The sequence below is a fragment of the Vigna umbellata genome, chromosome 7 (assembly GCF_029865625.1).
Source record: "Vigna umbellata cultivar VRB3 chromosome 7, Vumbellata_1.0, whole genome shotgun sequence".
Taxonomy (NCBI): Eukaryota; Viridiplantae; Streptophyta; class Magnoliopsida; order Fabales; family Fabaceae; genus Vigna; species Vigna umbellata.
The window spans coordinates 40054518-40073201 of NC_142171.1; positions in this window are offsets into that span (position 1 = coordinate 40054518).

Genomic DNA, 18684 nt, shown 5'->3' on the forward strand with positions numbered 1-18684 from the left:
TTGTAATTCATCTAGGTTCACCATGAATATGGTGAACTAAACTCTGTATGTTTGTTGGGGAATCAATGTAATCTTGTGAAGCTCTCATATATGGAATCTGTTTTTACATCTTTTAATTAAGACTTATGCTTTCTTTCATCATTAGTTAGGGTTTTTCGTCTTTGCTTAATGCTTGCATTGTTTAACTCATTCGATGCATGATTATTGGTTTTGTCGATACGGGCACGTACGGGGAAGTCTAGATCCGGGGAATTTCTCCCAATATGATATTGGTTGTCGTTAAGCTCCTACACTTATGAACTGATCATTAGGAATGCTAGGAATTGTATGAACTCGTGATTAGGGAGAAGCCTTCTAGAAAGGTACTTTAGAGAGTGGCATTAACAATGATGATTTGAATGTTGAATTCCTAAAATATATGAGAGTGGATAAGATGAAATTGACCCCCAACAACATATTCATACATCTATTTCATTGAAAGTGTTTATCTTTTGCTTTTTGCCATTGATCAAAAACTTCATGCATACATATTTAATTTTCGTCTTTTGCATATATAAAAATCCAAATATTTTGTCTTTAAGTCTATACTAATCAGTAACCCACACAACTAAACTAGGCCGTGAGTCCTTTGGGAAGAACAATACTTGGTCTTACCAAGTTTATTACTTGAACGATTCGGTCATACTTGCCGATTGAAAAACAAGTTTGTGACATCATAATTTGGTGTTCTTGAATTTGTCCATCAAGTTTTTGGCGCCGTTGCCGGGGACTCGTGGTTTAACTGGTTAATTTGTGTGATTATTGATTATTTTTGACTTTAATTTCTGTTTTTTATTTTCTGTTTTTATTTTTCAGTTTGTATTTTATTTGATTTTATTTTATTTTATTTTTCTGTTTTCTGTTTTTCTATTTTCTGTTTTTATTTTCTGAATCTTATATCTTCTCTTATATCTTTTTGTGCTAACCAAATCTTTTCTAGGGTTTTGTGTTCTTGTGTATGCAGGAGGCAATTCGAACTAGGAGCAAGAAAACAACAGAACCTCTGCTTGAAGGATTAGAAGACAGTAGACGGAGGAGAAGAATCAGAACATCTAGAGAACTTTTCCCTCCTCCGGAAACTCTGTTGCAACCATCACCACAAGGTTCTGACAATAGCACAGAAAATATGGAGAACAATAATATCAGAAAAACTCTTGCTGATTACACCAATATAGCTGGACCTCAGCACTTTAACAGCATAGTTAGACCTAGAGTCAATGCAGCTAACATGGAGGTCAAACCAGCACTGATCCAACTAGTAAAGAGCAATCAATTTAATGGGTTATCTCATGAAAGCCCATATGAGCACCTTACTACATTTAATGAAATTTGCAACACAGTCAAAATCAATGGGGTGCCAGACGAAGCGATCAAACTTAGTTTGTTTCCTTTCTCATTGGGAGGCAATGCTAAGCTTTGGTTGAATTCTTTTCCAGAAGGAAGTTTCACAGAGTCGGAAGCAGTGGTAACAAAGTTTTTGAACAAGTACTTTCCACAATCAAAGGTGACAAAAGGCAAGCAAGAGATATCTTCATTTAAGCAGGGCATGGAAGAATCACTGGGGCATGCATGGGATAGATACAAAAGTCTGCTAAGAAAAACACCCACGCATGGTTTTGAAGAACAGGAAGTAGTCTTAACTTTCCTTGGAGGGCTTGGTTCACAAACCAAGATGATGCTTGATGCCTCAGCAGGAGGCAATATTAAATGGAAAACTCCAGAGGAAGCCACAGAAATTATAGAAAACATGGCTACTAGTGATAATGAGCTGCACAGTGAGAGAGGAGCTCCTATGCAACAAAAAGGGGTTCTCCAATTACAGACACATGATGCCTTGCTAGCTCAAAATAAAATTCTAACTCAACAGCTGGAGACTCTGACTAAAACTCTTGCACAATTACCTAAAGAGTTGAAAACTACTGCACAGGTACAAACCCAATTGTGCGAATTATGTGGAGGTGATCATATCAATGGTCAATGTGCTTTTCCAGTGGAAGCCGTGGAGGATGTTAATTTCATGGCTAATCAATTTCCATATCGTCAAGGGAATTACAATCAAGGGTGGAAACCACATCCAAGCATTGGTCAAGGACAAACTGGGCAAGCAAATCAATATAATAAGCAGCAGCAGCAACCAACCTTTTGGCAACAGTTATCTATGCTTAATGAAAGATCAACAAGGTTGGAAGAAACTCTTCAGCAATTCATACAGAAAACTGAATCTTCTCAAAAGAGCACTGAAGCTGCTATAAAGAATTTGGAGATTCAAATGGGTCAGATTACCAAGCAATTGGAAGAAAGGCCAAATAGAAATTTTGGGGCTAATACTGAGGTTAACCCCAGAGAAGAGTGCAAAGTGGTAAAGAGTGTGAATGAAGAGACAATTGAGTTAGAAGAAGGAGAAACAGAAGAAAGAAGAGAAATCGAAAGCAAAAACACTTTTCCTTTTCCAATAAATCAAGAGAAACAAATGGACTTCACAGAATTATTCAGAATGGTGGATAATGAAGCACCTTGGGAACAGATTCTACAGAAAATTGCAGTTTACACAAAATCTGATGAAGAAATCTCTACAAAGAAGAGACGTAGAGATGATGAGGTAAAAGAGTGTATAACTGTTAAGAAAGAGTCATTCCCTCCTAAAGCATCAGATCCAGGCAGTTTTTCTATCCCTTGTACTATAGGGAAGAAAAAGGTAAAGAAAGCTCTTCTTGATTTAGGTTCAAGTGTTAACTTGATACCTTATTCTTTACTAGAGCAAATCGGTAATGTTAAAGTGAAACCTGCAAAGGTTAAAATAGTAATGGCCGATGGATCTTCAAAGGAGCCATGTGGGATTGTAGAGGACATTATAGTTTGTGTTGGCAAACTTCAGTTCTTGGCAGACTTTGTGGTGATGAAGATGGAGACCGAGAAGATACCTATCATACTTGGAAGACCGTTTATGAAAACGGCCAGGGCTATCATAGATGTAAATGAAGGTATAGTGGTGCTCCAGGATAGAGAGGAGAGAGTGGTGGTAGATGTCTTCAAAGATGAGACGCAAGCAAAGGAGGAAGAAGCTAGTTATAAAGCTGCATTTCGAGATGCACCCATGACTAGCCGTAAAGATGAAAATCTTGAGGTTTCAGGTAACCATTGTTTGTTGTTTCAGGTACCCCAGGAAGAAGAGATTGGAAGAGGAGAAGAAATTCCTAGAGACTAGAAGAAAAGAAGACTCCAACTTGGCACACCTGTTAGAATCAAGAACAAGTTGTGGGTTGTGAAGGGCTTTAAAGAGAAGGAGATGATAGAGATAGAGTCTCCATATTCTAGAAGAACCAAAACAGTTCAAAGGAAACAGTTGAGGAGTTGGTGGAATGACAACATCAACTATAAAGAAGATGGAACTTGAACTTTATTGGGTCAAGCTAATGACATTAAAAGAGCGCTTGCTGGGAGGCAACCCAGTGAATTTAAAAACTTTTGATTTGGTTTTGTAATTTTTAATTGTGAACATTATTTTTGTATTTATTTTGTTGGATATAGCATCTACTGAAGGATGCTAGGTGGTTAAGTATCTACTGAAGGATACAATGGCTGTAACACCTACTGATGGGTGTTGGTAATAAAATTTTGCACCTACTGAAGGGTGTTGGTGGATTTTGGGTCAGGCTCGTGACGTTAAACAAGCGCTACCTGGGAGGCAACCCAGTTGATTGAATATTTTTGTTGATTTGTTTTAGTTAGGTTCTGCATAAGCATTTTGAACATTGAATTGCAGGGAGCCAGTGAGGGGCATGTCTAGGAGGCACGTAGGTTAAGAAAAGAAGGAGAAGAACACATCACGAAAGTGCCGCTGAGTGGTACTTTACCGCTGAGCGGTACTCTCGCAGATTGGGTTTTAGTTCCCCTTAGCGGGACCCGAGCCCATTAGGGTATTTTTAAACCCTAAGCTGCGTATTCTTTCACACTTTCAGATTTTTCTCTGCATAAACACTCCCACATACCTTCTCCAAGGTTTTCCACATCTTTTCACTCTTCCTTCTTAAGAAAATTTCTCTTCCACTCACTTTTTCACTAGTGTACCATCAAAGTTTGGGGTTGGAAGAGAGCATTCTAGCTTGGAAGCATTCTCATTGCATCTAGTATCTCCACCCAAGTAAGTAAAATGTATTTTGTTCATTCTAGGGTTTTTGATTTTGAATATGATTGTCAAAGCATGAAGATTTAGGGGTTTTGATTTCTTTGCATGATTTGATGATATATTTGATGTTTGAACCGATTAAACTGCATGATTATGAATTGGAAAACTGAAAATTGCATTTGGGTGGAGTTAGGAAAGCTTTAAAACAGGTTTTTCAAAAATCTGCAGAGTTACCACTGAGGGGTAAACTGCCGCTGAGCGGCACTCTGCCAGATTTGATTTTTCTGGTTTTTTGTGATATGGAATGTGGTACTGGTGGCGCTGAGGGGGAATTCTGGCCCTCGGCGGTGGTTTAGCTTCGAAAGGAGTTGTGTTCTGTGTTTTACTAATGATTAACATCATGTTCTGTGGTTTTGTTTATGTTCTGAATGTAGGAATGGACATCCTCATCAGGAAAAAGATTGAAAACCATGGCAACCAAGAGAAAGGAAAAGGAACCAGACCAACCCCAATCTAGCAGGTTCCTCTCTAGGAAACATGAGAAGCATTTTAAAGTGGTTCAGGACAGGAGACTTCTAATGGAGAGAAAGGTTGGAATGATACCTAACTTTGCTCCTCAATTTGGAGAGCAAGTGTTAGGGAATGATTGGGGAAAACTAGCCACTTATCCTGCACCTGCCAACATAGCTGTGGTAAAGGAATTTTACACCAATGCAAAGAAGATTGGTGATTATCCAGCTGAGAATTATTTGGGCTATGTCAGAGGCCATGCTATCAGGTATGATCCTGATTCTATTAATAACTTCCTGGACACTGTATGGGCTGGTGAGCAGTGCCAGTTTACTCTTTGCATGGAGGAAGGTGCTGATTATGAGGATGTGGAGAGGGTATTGTTTATACCTGGAGGACACTTCCAAAGGAATAGATCTGGCTCAGTGGTTAACATTAGGAGGACGGATTTGACTCCTCTTGCAAAGTATTGGATGGCGTTTTCTCATGCCAACATTCAGCCATGTTGACATGTGTCAGATATTACTCTCAGCAGGGCATTCTTCATTTACTGTGCTATCAGAAACTTGAATGTTAATATTGGGCAGGTGATAGCTGATGAGATTAGTGTGTGCGCCAATACTTCAAACAACAAAGCACCACTAGGACATCCTTCTTTGATCACGCACCTTTGCAAGATAGCCGGGGTGGACACTTCTGCTCCACCATTTGAGAGGCCAAGAAAAGCTATTGATGAGGCCTATTACATACAGTACTGTGGAGGTGAGGATGCAGCTCAGCCAGTTCCACCACGCCGTGCTCGTAGAGAGAGAGGGCCAACACAGAGCCAGACATCTGCTGATACACATGAAGCAGAACCATTCCAGATGAGGGACATGTATATGTCTCTTATAGGTGCTCAGTTGTAGTCCATTCACAGAGGGCAGGTGGCCACTGTTGCGATGATTGTGGGGATGTATGATACACCTCCAGCCCACAGGTGGACTATGGATGAATTCCATAATGTGGTAGCTTGGCCAGAGGAGCCAGTGCATGGAGGAGGAGTTGGAGCAGCTGAAGCTTCAGCTAGAGAGATGGAAGAAGATGAAGCTGATGATGATGATGCATTTGAAGATGCTGAAGATGAGGAAGAAGAAGAAGATACAGAGGACAGCTCAGACTGATGAGGAGCTGAGATAGCATTTACTGATAAATGCTATCATATGATTATGCTTTTGTGGTTTAAGTTTTCTGAACTTATTTGTTTTTGTTTTTAGATTAGGGTTTGATGTACTCTATTGAACACCTGGTTTGTTATGATGGTTTGCTATTAACTGTGATTGTGTGATAAGTAATGCTGAATGATGCTTATGATTAATTGATGTTGAGATGATGTGCACATTAAAATGCTTATACAGGTGATTCACAAGCTTTGTGAACAAATGCATGATATCATGATTGTGATTGTGAAATTAAGCAGGATGCGTATGTCAAATGTGAATGAGCTTATATGTGAGATTTTGAGCTCCAGAGTTGTTATTGTTGAATGTTATTACTTTGAAAGCATGAATGGTTTTGCCCAGGTTTTCTATGATTGAATTAATTGCTTGTTTTGCATCATATGATCAAGGCCGTTTGTTGGAAACCTTTTTATTGGCCAAATTTGTAAAAATTGAGCCCACTAAAAGAGAACACTATGTGTTATATCCTTTGAACCTCTAGCCTTGAACATGATTTGAAAACCCTTATTGAAAAGCTTTACCTTGAGTTAAGTAGAAAATATTTTGTGGTATTGACAAATGTTCAAGTTTGGGGTTGTTGCAGAATAGAAAGGGAAATTGAAAGCATTGAGCTAAGGGCTAAGAATTAAGTATGTGAAAAGAAAAAGAAAAAAGAGAAAGAAAAGAAAAGAAAAAGCAAAGCTCAATGCAAAAGAAAGTTGGGAATAAATAAGAATGATTGTGTTTATATGTTTCTCTTAACTCAAGGATTTTGTGATCCAAAAAAACCAATTTTCTTGTTAGCCCAGCCACATTATAAGCCATTGAAAAGTCCTTGTGATGATGCATGCTTGTGAATGTTTTTGATTGTGGTAAAATGGAAGGCAAAGTTGATTCATGTGACATTGTGATAGTAGAGTGAATGAGTGATTATTTCTTATACACTTGTGTGTTGAGTGAAACACTTTACTTAGTGAGGAAATATTCCATTAGCACATGGACATCCATACTTAATTGATTGGTCATTCATGAAAAAGAGCATTTGTTGGGTATTAACTGACTTTGTGAAACACTAAAGCATGTGCACATCTTGATTGAACTCTTGGTCATAAGTTTGATTGAAGTTTTTACTTATCTAAAAAGAGGATTTTGAATGAGTGAACCATCATATGAATTGGTTGAAGATTGAGTTACATCTTGTTTGCTTGAGGACAAGCAAAGTTCTAAGTTTGGGTTGTGATAACAGTTGAAAAACTGTTATTTTCATGCTTAAAATTGACACTAAAAGCAACATTTACACTTAGAAACTAGCTTGAAATCATGCTTTTCTGCATATTTTCATAAATAAGAGAGCTGGACAGGTTTATGCTTGATTTCAGTGTTTTTGTGCAGGTTTTAAGGTGAATTTGGTGAAAGAAGTGAAGAAGGAGAGAGATGAAATCAGAAAAGACATCAAAAAGTGCAAAAAGAGAAGCCGAAGTCACCGCTCAGCGGCAGTTTACCGCTAAGCGGCACTCAGGCACTCACGGGAGATCCGCTGAGGGGCAAAATGGTCGCTGAGGGGAGAAAACAAGACACGCACTTACCGCTGAGCGGCACTTTAATGGGCTTGGACCTAAGTTTTTGTAATTTACGAATGGTATTTAAGCTTTAGGGTTTCATAGGGTTAGGTATCTTTGGCTGGAACGAAGCAAACACTCTCTCTTCCACCCCTTTGAAGGAGGATCTTGGATGCTAAGGCTTCCTCTTCACCTTTTTAGGGTTTATTCTTTCATTCTTTCATTGTAATTCATCTAGGTTCACCATGAATATGGTGAACTAAACTCTGTATGTTTGTTGGGGAATCAATGTAATCTTGTGAAGCTCTCATATATGGAATCTGTTTTTACATCTTTTAATTAAGACTTATGCTTTCTTTCATCATTAGTTAGGGTTTTTCCTCTTTGCTTAGTGCTTGCATTGTTTAACTCATTCGATGCATGATTATTGGTTTTGTCGATACGGGCACGTACGGGGAAGTCTAGATCTGGGGAATTTCTCCCAATATGATATTGGTTGTCGTTAAGCTCCTGCACTTATGAACTGATCATTAGAAATGCTAGGAATTGTATGAACTCGTGATTAGGGAGAAGCCTTCTAGAAAGGTACTTTAGAGAGTGGCATTAATAATGATGATTTGAATGTTGAATTCCTAAAATATGAGAGTGGATAAGATGAAATTGACCCCCAACAACATATTCATGCATCTATTTCATTGAAAGTGTTTATCTTTTGCTTTTTGCCATTGATCAAAAACTTCATGCATACATATTTAATTTTCGTCTTTTGCATATATAAAAATCCAAATATTTTGTCTTTAAGTCTTAACTAATCAGTAACCCACACAACTAAACTAGGCCGTGAGTCCTTTGGGAAGAACGATACTTGGTCTTACCAAGTTTATTACTTGAACGATTCGGTCATACTTGCCGATTGAAAAACAAGTTTGTGACATCATAATTTGGTGTTCATAAATTTGTCCATCAATTGTCTATACAGATCATGCAGCTATCAAATATTTGTTGACAAAGCCAGATTCTAAGCCACGTCTGATTAGATGGGTGCTATTGTTGCAAGAATTTGATGTAGAAATCCGTGATAAGAAAGGAAGTGAGAACTTGATTGCTGATCATTTGTCACGGTTAGTCAACAATGAGGTCACTAGCAAGGAATCCGAAATCTGGGAATCTTTTTCAGATGAAACACTTATGTATATCCAGCAGAGGCCTTGGTTTGCTGATATGACTAATTTCAAAGCTGCGAGGGTCATGCCAGAAGACCTAACTTGGCAACAAAGAAAGAAATTTTTGCATGATGCCAAGCAGTTTGTTTGGGATTATCCTTATTTGTTCAAGATTGGAGCAGATAATCTTCTGAGGAGATGTGTGACAAATGAAGAAGCAGAAAAAATTCTCTGGCATTGTCATGATTCACCTTATGGAGGACATTTTAATGGAGAAAGAACAGCAACAAAAGTCCTTCAATCAGGGTTTTATTGGCCAACTTTGTTTAAAGATGCCCATAATCATGCTAGAAATTGTGATAAATGTTAAAGAGCAGGGACGATCACTAAACGTCATGAAATGCCATTACAAGGCATTTTAGAGGTTGAGGTTTTTGATTGCTGGGGTATTGATTTTGTTGGACCTTTCCCCCCATCTTTCAATAATGAATATATTCTGGTAGCAGTGGATTATGTGAGTAAATGGGTGGAAGCATTAGCTTGTCCTAAAAATGATGCTAACACTGTAATTAAATTCTTGAAGAGGCAGATATTCTCACGTTTTGGCACTCCAAGAGTGTTGATTAGTGATGGAGGATCTCATTTTTGTAATTATCAGCTAGAGAAAGTACTCAAACATTATGGAGTGAAACATAAGGTAGCTGCACCTTATCATCCACAAACCAATGGACAAGCTGAGGTGTCTAACAGGGAGATAAAAAGGATCCTGGAAAAAACAGTGACTTCATCAAGAAAGGATTGGTCCCTCAAATTGGATGATGCTCTTTGGGCTTATAGGACAGCAATGAAAACGTCTATGGGATTATCACCATTTTAATTAGTCTATGGGAAAGCATGCCATTTGCCAATAGAATTGGAGCATAGAGCGTTATGGGCTTTGAAATTTTTGAATTTTGATCCTTATGAAACTCAATGCACACGCAGAAGGCAGATTTTGGAGCTTGAAGAAATGCGATTACATGCATATGATTCATCCAAGGCTTATAAAGACAAGATCAAATTTTATCATGACAGGAAGTTGGTGAATAGAGTTTTCAATCCAGGACAACAAGTACTATTGTTCAATTCAAGATTGAAGATATTTCCTGGGAAGCTGAAGTCAAAATGGTCAGGACCATTTGTGATAAAAGAAGTGCATCCGCATGGAGCAATTGAAATATTTAATCCAGCTGTTGATGATCCACAGAGAAGTTGGGTGGTGAATGGTCAACGTCTCAAGCCCTATCTAGGGGGAGAGGTGCAACAATTTGCCACAATGATGTTGTTGGTTGATCCTTGAAAGTTTGGGTCAGGCTCGTGATGTTAAACAAGCGCTTACTGGGAGGCAACCCAGTGTTCTATACGTATTCTTTGTTTTTAGATTAGGGTTTGATGAACTCTATTGAACACCTGATTTGTTATGATGGTTTGCTATTAACTGTGATTGTTGGATAAGTAATGCTTGATGATGCTTATTGATTGATTGATGATTGAGATGATGTGCACATTAAAATGCTTATACAGGTGATTCACAAGCTTTGTAAACAAATGCATGATATTATGATTGTGATTGTGAAATTAAGCAGGATGTGTATGTCAAATGTGAATCAGCTTATATGTGAGGTTTTGAGCTCCAGAGTTGTTATTGTTAAATGCTATTATTTTGAAAGCATGAATGACTTTGCCCAGGTTTTCTATGATTGAATCAATTGCTTGTTTTGCATCATATGATCAAGGTCGTTTGTTGGAACCCTTTTTATTGGCCAAATTCATAAAGTTAGCCCACTAAAAGAGAACACTTTGTGTTCTATCCTTTGAACCCTTAGCCTTGAACATAAATTGAAAACCCTTGATTGAAAATCTTTACCTTGAGTTAAGTAGAAGATATTGTGTGGTATTGTTAAATGTTCAAGTTTGGGGTTATTGGGAAAACATGAAAAAGGAAAAGCATTGAGCTAATAGCTAAAAAGTAAGAATATGCAAAGAAAAAGAAAAGAAAAGAAAAAAGAAGCAAAGCTCAATGCAAATGCAAAAGGCAAGTTGGGAAAAATAAGAATAATTGTGTTGATTATGATTCTCTTAACTCAAGGATTTTGTGATCCAGAAAAACCAATTTTCTTGTTAGCCCAGCCACATTATAAGCCATTGAAAAGTCTTTGTGATGATGCATGCTTGTGAATGTTTTTGATTGTGGTAAAATGAAAGGCAAAGTTGATTCATGTGACATTGTGATAGTAGAGTGAATGAGTGATTACCTCTTATACACTTGTGTGTGAGTGAAACACATTACCTAGTGAGGAAATATTCCATGAACACATGAACATCGATGCTTAATTGATTGATCATTCATGAAAAATAGCATTTGATGGAATTTAAATGACTTTGTGAACACTAAAGCATGTGCACATCTTGATTGAACTCTTGGTCATAAGTTTGATTGTAGTTTTTACTTATCTTGAAAAAGAGGATCTTTGAATAAGTGAACCATCATATGAATTGGTTGAAGATTGAGTTACATCTTATTTGCTTGAGGACAAGCAAAGTTCTAAGTTTGGGGTTGTGATAACAGTTGAAAAACTGTTATTTTCATGCTTAAATTGATACTAAAAGCAACCTTTAACACTTAGAAACTAGCTTGAAATCATGCTTTTATTCATATTTTCATAAATAAGAGAGCTGGACAAGTTTATGCTTGATTTCAGTGTTTTTGTGCAGGTTTTAAGGTGAATTTGGTGAAAGAAGTGAAGAAGGAGAGAGATGAAATCAGAAAAGACATCAAAAAGTGCAAAAGGAGAAGAAGCAACTGCCGCTCAGCGGCAGTTTACCGCTGAGCGGCACTCAGGAGTTCACGTTGGAACCGTTGAGGGGCAAAATGGCCGCTGAGGGGAAGAAACTACTCACGCACTTACCGCTGAGCTGCACTTTACCGCTGAGCGGCACACTTATGGGCTTGGACCTAGATTTTCTGTAATTTTAGAATAGTATATAAGCTTTAGGACGTCCTACGGTTTGTATCTTTGGCAGAAACGAAGCAAACACTCTCTCTTCCACCCCTTTGAAGGAGGATCTTGGATGCTCAGGCTACCTCTTCACCTTTCTAGGGTTTTATCTTTCATTCTTTCATTATTGTTCATCTAGGTTCACCATGAATATGGTGAAGTAAACTTTGTATGTTTGTTGGGGAATCAATGTAATCTTTTGAAGCTCTCATATATGAAATTTGTGCTTGCATCTTAACCTAAGACTTATGCTTTCTTTCATCATTAGTTAGGGTTTTTCCTCTTTGCTCAATGCTTGCTTTGTTTAACTCATTCAATGCATGATTATTGGTTTTGTCGATACGGGAACGTACGGGGAAGTCTAGATCCGGGGAATTTCTCCCAATAGTATATTGGTTGCCTTAAGCTCCTGTGCTAAAAAAACTAATTATTAGGAATGCTAGGAATCGTATGAACTCATAATTAAGGAGAAGCCTTCTTGAAAGGTAATTTAGAGAGTGGCATTAACAATGATGACTTGAATGTTGAATTCCTAAAATATATGAGAGTAGATAAGATGAAATTGACTCCCAACAACATATTCATCAATATATTTCATTTAAAGTGTCTGTCTTTTGTTTTAGCCATTGATCAACCTCATGCATACATGTTTATTTTCGTCTTTTGCATAGTAAAATCCAATTATTTTGTTCTTAAGTCTTAGCTAATCAACAAACCCTAAACCCTAAACTAGGCCGTGAGTCCTTTGGGAGAACGATACTTGGTCTTACCGAGTTTATTACTTGAAACGATTCGGTCATACTTGCCGATTGTTAAACAAGTTTGTGACATCATATTTTGGTGATCATAAATTTGTCCATCAGCAAGCAACAAGTCTCTTCTAGGGCATCCATCTCTCATCACACACCTTTGTGAGCTAGCAGGTGTGAACTCTTCTTCTCCACCCTTTGAGCGACCTAGGAAGGAGATTGACGCCTCTTATTATACCTAGTATTGTATGCTGGATGATGAGGGAGTGCTAGTGCCAGGACCTCAGCCTCCTAGGGCTCATAGGAGACAACCAAGGGCGGCTCAGCAGGAGCAAGCTGAGGATGCTGCCCCTTTTCAGATGAGAGACATGTATATGTCTCTAATGAAGTCTAGGATGAAGGCACTTTACAGAGGCGAGCAGGCGTTATTGATGACCCTGACATCTGCCTTCCCTGAGCGTCAGTTCATGTCTTAGGATGCTTTCATGGCCCATGTTGCATGGCCTACTGATCAGGCGCCACTAGTACAAAAACAGCGTCTAACGTCACACGTTTAATGTCCAACCATTGAATAGCCAACGTTAAAAATGACCTGTGGCCTTTTTGTAAAAAAATGCAATTATTAAACGTCGTTTAGCATTGTAATTCAACGTAAAATGATATAAAACGTCGAATGTCCCAGCGTTAGACGTCAAAAGGTTAGTGAATTCAATAAAAATTTGAGCAGGAGATTGAAAATTCATTCACTTTATCTTAGCGCGCGACACCCTCTTCTCTTCTCAAACTTTTCTCGAATGAAATTTGACGACCATCACATGTAATCTTTCTTTCATTTGATACAAATGCATTTTATGTATGATTTTCGTTTGTTTTGACCGATTATTTTCGTGCTTTTGTTCTTCATAGGCGCATTCTGCTTTCTTTGTCATCGGTGACAACACTTTATTCCGACGAACCCACCTTTTGAAGGTTAATTTTCGTTTTCGTTTTGAAGAACTTATTCGTTGAACTTGTTTGTTGTTTTTTTTTGTTGAACTTGTTTGTTGTTGTTTGGTTGAACTTGTTTGTTGTTGTTGTTTGATTGAACTTGTTTGTTATTGGTTATTGTTATTTGTTGATACTACGTTCATAGTTCTTGCTTGATAAAATACCAAAAACTGAAATTTGTTGTTTTTCTGCTTTTCAGGTCTCGTAGAGCTATAAAAAAGGATCACAATTAATTAAAAAAAACAAAAAAAAATTGGTTAACGTCGTATATTAACAAAATTTGACGTTAAGTTAATGTCGTTTATTGACAAAATTCGACGTTAATTTAACGTCGAATTTTTTAAATTCGACGTCAATTTAAGTCGAATTTTTTAAATTCGACATCAATTTAACGTCTCATGATATGACGTCGTTCGCGAATTCGCCGTTAAAAGTCCAAAATATTCGACGTTGTACGCGATTTTCATACTAGGCGCAGGCTAGTGGAGGAGTTGGAGCATCTGGAGTTGCAGCCGGAGGAGAATGATGATGATGAGGATGAAGAAGATGATGGAGAAGAAGATGAAGAAGATGAAGAGGATGAAGAAGATGAAGAGGATGAAGAAGATGATGAAGACTCGGATGATAGTAGAGGATGATGATTCAGATGATAACATCTACTGATGGATGCTGCTAGATCAGGATTTTTCTTTTCTTGTCTTTACTTTGTTGATTTTGTTTTTAGTTTGAACTATCTACTTGGCTAACTAAATAAACTGTGCTGCAATGGTTTGGTGTTTGGTGATGAAATGCTTTGTGATGAGTAATATTGTCTTGTGTTTGCTCTATTGTTTTGAGATGCATGGTTGAGTTAATGACTGCTTTATTGAACCACTTGCTTGTTGTTAAGATATCGGCAAGTGTACCGAATCGTATCAAGTAATAATAAATGGTAAGACCAAATATCGTTTCCCAAGAGACTCACGGCACTAAACAATCATGTAATTACCTAACTAATTAAGACTTTGAAGAACAATTTTAGGGTTTGAATGCAAAACAAAAAAGTAAATATGAATGCAAATTGATCAATTGAGGCTAAACACAAGAATGAATGGATGAAGTTGAAAATATGAGATGAGTATGTTGTTGGGGTTTAGATTTCACCTAGTTTACTCTCATGCATATAAGAATTCATCTTCTTCATTCAATTGTTAACGTCACTTTCTAAAGTACTTAAAACCCGATCCCTCGGCGAAGAAAGCTTATTCTTAATTACTAGACCACAATCCCTTGCATCCCTAATAATTAATTCTGCATTACGATTAGAAGCTTAAGATGACCAAAACTCATATCTCCATCCCTGAGCAATACTGCTTTTGGGAGATTCTCCAGAACCTGAATTGTAAGATACCTCCTGGTACTCATGCAAATCATACATCATGCCATGAATGAGTTAAACATAACAAGCATTGAGCGAAGAAGAATTACCATAACAATTAATGAAAGAAGCATATGTAATTAAAACCAATTCAAATACATGAGAGTTTAAAGGTTACATCTTCCCCAACAATAAATTAGGTTTAGTTCCCCATTAACATAGAGAAACTAGATGAATAATGGAATGGAAGAGATAGAAAAACCCTAGAAAGAGAAGAGAAGAGTTGTCGCATCCCTAAATCTACCCCCAAGGGGTCAAAAATGTGTTTTTATGCTCAAGCCATCAAGAGATACAATCCCTAGGACGTCCAAGTCCTTAAATAGATCAAACAAATAACAGAAAACAGGTCCAGGCCCAACACGCTGGCGCTCAGCACCCTAATTTAGGGCGCCCAGGCGTGCTGCGACACATGAAGACTAGCGTTCAGCGCCCTAGAAGGAGCAATCAGTCGAATTTGCGTGAAAACTGGCGCTTAGCGCCCCTGGAAGGGCGCCCGAGCGGTGATGTGGTTCAGAGTGGCATTCAGAAGGTGTCATGGACCGTTCAGTTTCACCGTTCGGCTTCCCTCTGTTAACCGTTCGACATATCTTCTACCATGTCGTTCGGCTTCTCCTTTCTCAAACCGTTCGGTTTGTCTACCTTTCTCTCAAATCGTTCGGCCAACGTTACACTGTTCGACTATTGTATGCTGTCCCACACCGTTCGGCCTAGTTTCCACCACCTTACCGTTTGGTCTTTCTTACACCATTCAGTCTATCTTCTTATGCCGTTCGGTCTGTATTTTCTTCTTTCAAATCATTCCAATTTCCTACAAAATCAAGGGAATTTAGTGATAAAATCATTAAGTATATCCTCTACTCACTTATTCGCAAAACTAAAGCAAAAACATGAGTTCAAGCAAGTTTCTAAGTCAAAAAGGTGCGTTTAATATCAAAATTATATCACAGAAAATGGTATTTTCAACCGTTATCACTTGTTACACATGATCAAGGCAATGTTTTCTTCTCCCTTTTTAGCCAATGCCAATATGTGAACCCAATAAAGAATAATGTTGTTCTACCCTTTGAACCTTGAGCCTGAATTTCTCCCAAGGGCACTATTGCCTAGACATAGGGATAGAACGCTTGGTTGTCTTAAGCTTCCGTTCGTAATGCAAAATTAATTATTAGGGATGCAAGACATTGTGGTCTAGTAATTAAGGATAGGCTTCTTTCGCCGAGACATCGGGTTCTAAGTAATTTAGAAAGTGACATTGACAATTAATAAAGAAGAAGAATTCTTATATGCATGAGAGTGATTAGGTGAAATCTAAATCCCAACAACATCTTCATCTTATAATACCAACATCATCATTCACTTTTGCATAGAGCTGTCAAAACGGGCTACCCGGCCCGACCCGACCTGGCCTACCATGGGTTGGTTGTTGGTCACTTAGTGAGCCAACCCAACTAGGCTCATTTATTAGCGAGCCAAAAAAATTTGAACTCGGCCCGACCCACCACGGGTTGGCTCACTAGCTCACTTAATTACAACTTATTTTTAAATAAAAAAAATTACAAAATTTTTATAATTTAAATCTAAACAAATTTCACTCCCTACATGGGTGTTTAATTAATTTTGAAAATAAGGAACTTAAATAATTTTTTCAAGCAAAAACAAAATAATAAATATTTTTTTATAACATTAAAATTAAATTTTAATAAAATAAAATTTGGTAGGTGGGTTGGTGGGCCAACCCGGCCCACCACAGGTTCAACCCGCATGAGCCAGGTTTAAATGAGCCGGTTTAAATCTGACCCGCATAAAAAAAATACAATTTTTTCAAACTCAACCGGCCTCAAACCCGTGGTGGCCCGGGTTGGCCCGCGGGTTGTGACCCATTTTGACAGCTCTACTTTTGCGTTTCTCTTCAATTGATCAAAATTACATTCATATATTACTTTCTTGTTTTTGCATTTAAAAACCCTAAATTGTTCTTCAAAGTCTTAATTAGTTAAGTAATTACATGACTGTTTAGTGTCGTGAGTCTCTTGGGAAACGATACTTGGTCTTATCATTTATTATTACTTGATACGATTCGGTACACTTACCGAGGTCTTAACAATATCTTTTAATTAATAATATCTCAAGATATATTTTAATTTGTAACTATATAACAATATCCAAGAATATCTTTTAGAATATCTAACAATATCTAATAATATCCTTTTCTAATAATAATAACTCTTTTAATCTCTAAACCTACCAAAATTATATCTCCTATTTTCTTTCAACTACTTTTTAAAATAAAAACAACTTAATCTTCTAAAAGATTTACGTAATATCTTTTTATTAAATTTCCAGATTATTTAATTTGCATGTGTTATCTTTCTACACCCCCTATTTTAATTTCTACATCTAATTAATAAAAGGTAAAAGACTCTTTTGTTCCTAGGCCAAAATATAAATATAATCAAAGAAATAACATAACAATTATATTCTAACAAAGGTGTACACTCAATAACACTAATTACCAAACAAAAACACCAAAGTCATAAGACCACCTTATTTTTAATACCCCTATTTTCTTGGATCTTACATTACAAGTTTGTTTCTTCATACGCGAATTATACAAGTTTATTGATACACATGAGACGAGTTTGTCCATTCACCAGTTAAACAAGTCTTGCAATACAATTAAATGAGTTTGTAGATACATTGATTTGGACGACTATGTCCATACACTAATTAAATGATTTTAGAAACAAAACTAGACAAATATGTCTATACATTGATTAAACAACTCTAATAGTATACATTAGATAAGTTTGTATATACACAAATTAGACATGTTTATTAATACACATTAGATGAGTTTGTCTACTCACTAATTAAGTCTTGCAATACATTTTACACGAGTCTGAATATACACTTATTAAACAAGTCTATCAATACACGTTATTGGAGTGTGTCTATACACTGATTAAGCAAGTCTAGCAATACATATTAGGTGAATTTATCTATGTATTGATTAAATGAGTCTAACAATACACATTAGACGAGCTTTTCCATACATTGATTAGAAAAATATAGCAAATAAATTACACGAGATTATCCATAAAATAATTAGATGAGTATAACAAACAATATTTGACAAGTCATTTCATACGTTAATTATACGAGTATAACAAAATTTATTAGATAAGTCTAAGAATACATTGATTAGATGAGCAAAATAAAAAAACATTAGATGAGATTGTCGATGTATTGATTTAATGAGTCTAGCAATATACCTTAGATGAGTCATTCATATATTTATTAGATGATTCTAACAATATACATTATATAAGTCTTTCAACACATAAATTAGACGAGTTTATTAATAAACATTATACAAGCATGTTAATTTACTGTTTAGATGAATCTTGCAATACATATTAGACAAGTCTATTGATTTATTAATTAGATGAGTATAGAAAAAAAAATATTGGATGAGTTATTCCATGCATTAATTAGATGAGTATAAGAATACATATTAGACGAATATGTCTATGCAGTAATAAGACAAGTCTTGTAACATACATTAGACGAGTGTGTCTAAACACTAATTACACCAATTTAACAATATAGGTTAGACAGGTATGTTCATACACATATGAATATATTAATACACTTTGGACTACTCTATCCATTTTATGATTAGACGAGTTTTTCAATATACATTATACAAGTTTGTCCCTATAGTAATTAGTTGAGTCTAACAATACACATAAGAAGAACGTGTTCATATACTTATTAGACAAGTTTAATAACACATATTGAACGAGTTTGTCAATAGATTGATTACGAGTCTAACCATTTACATTACATCAATCTATTCATACACTAATTTATAATTTTAGTGAGTCAATTATACAT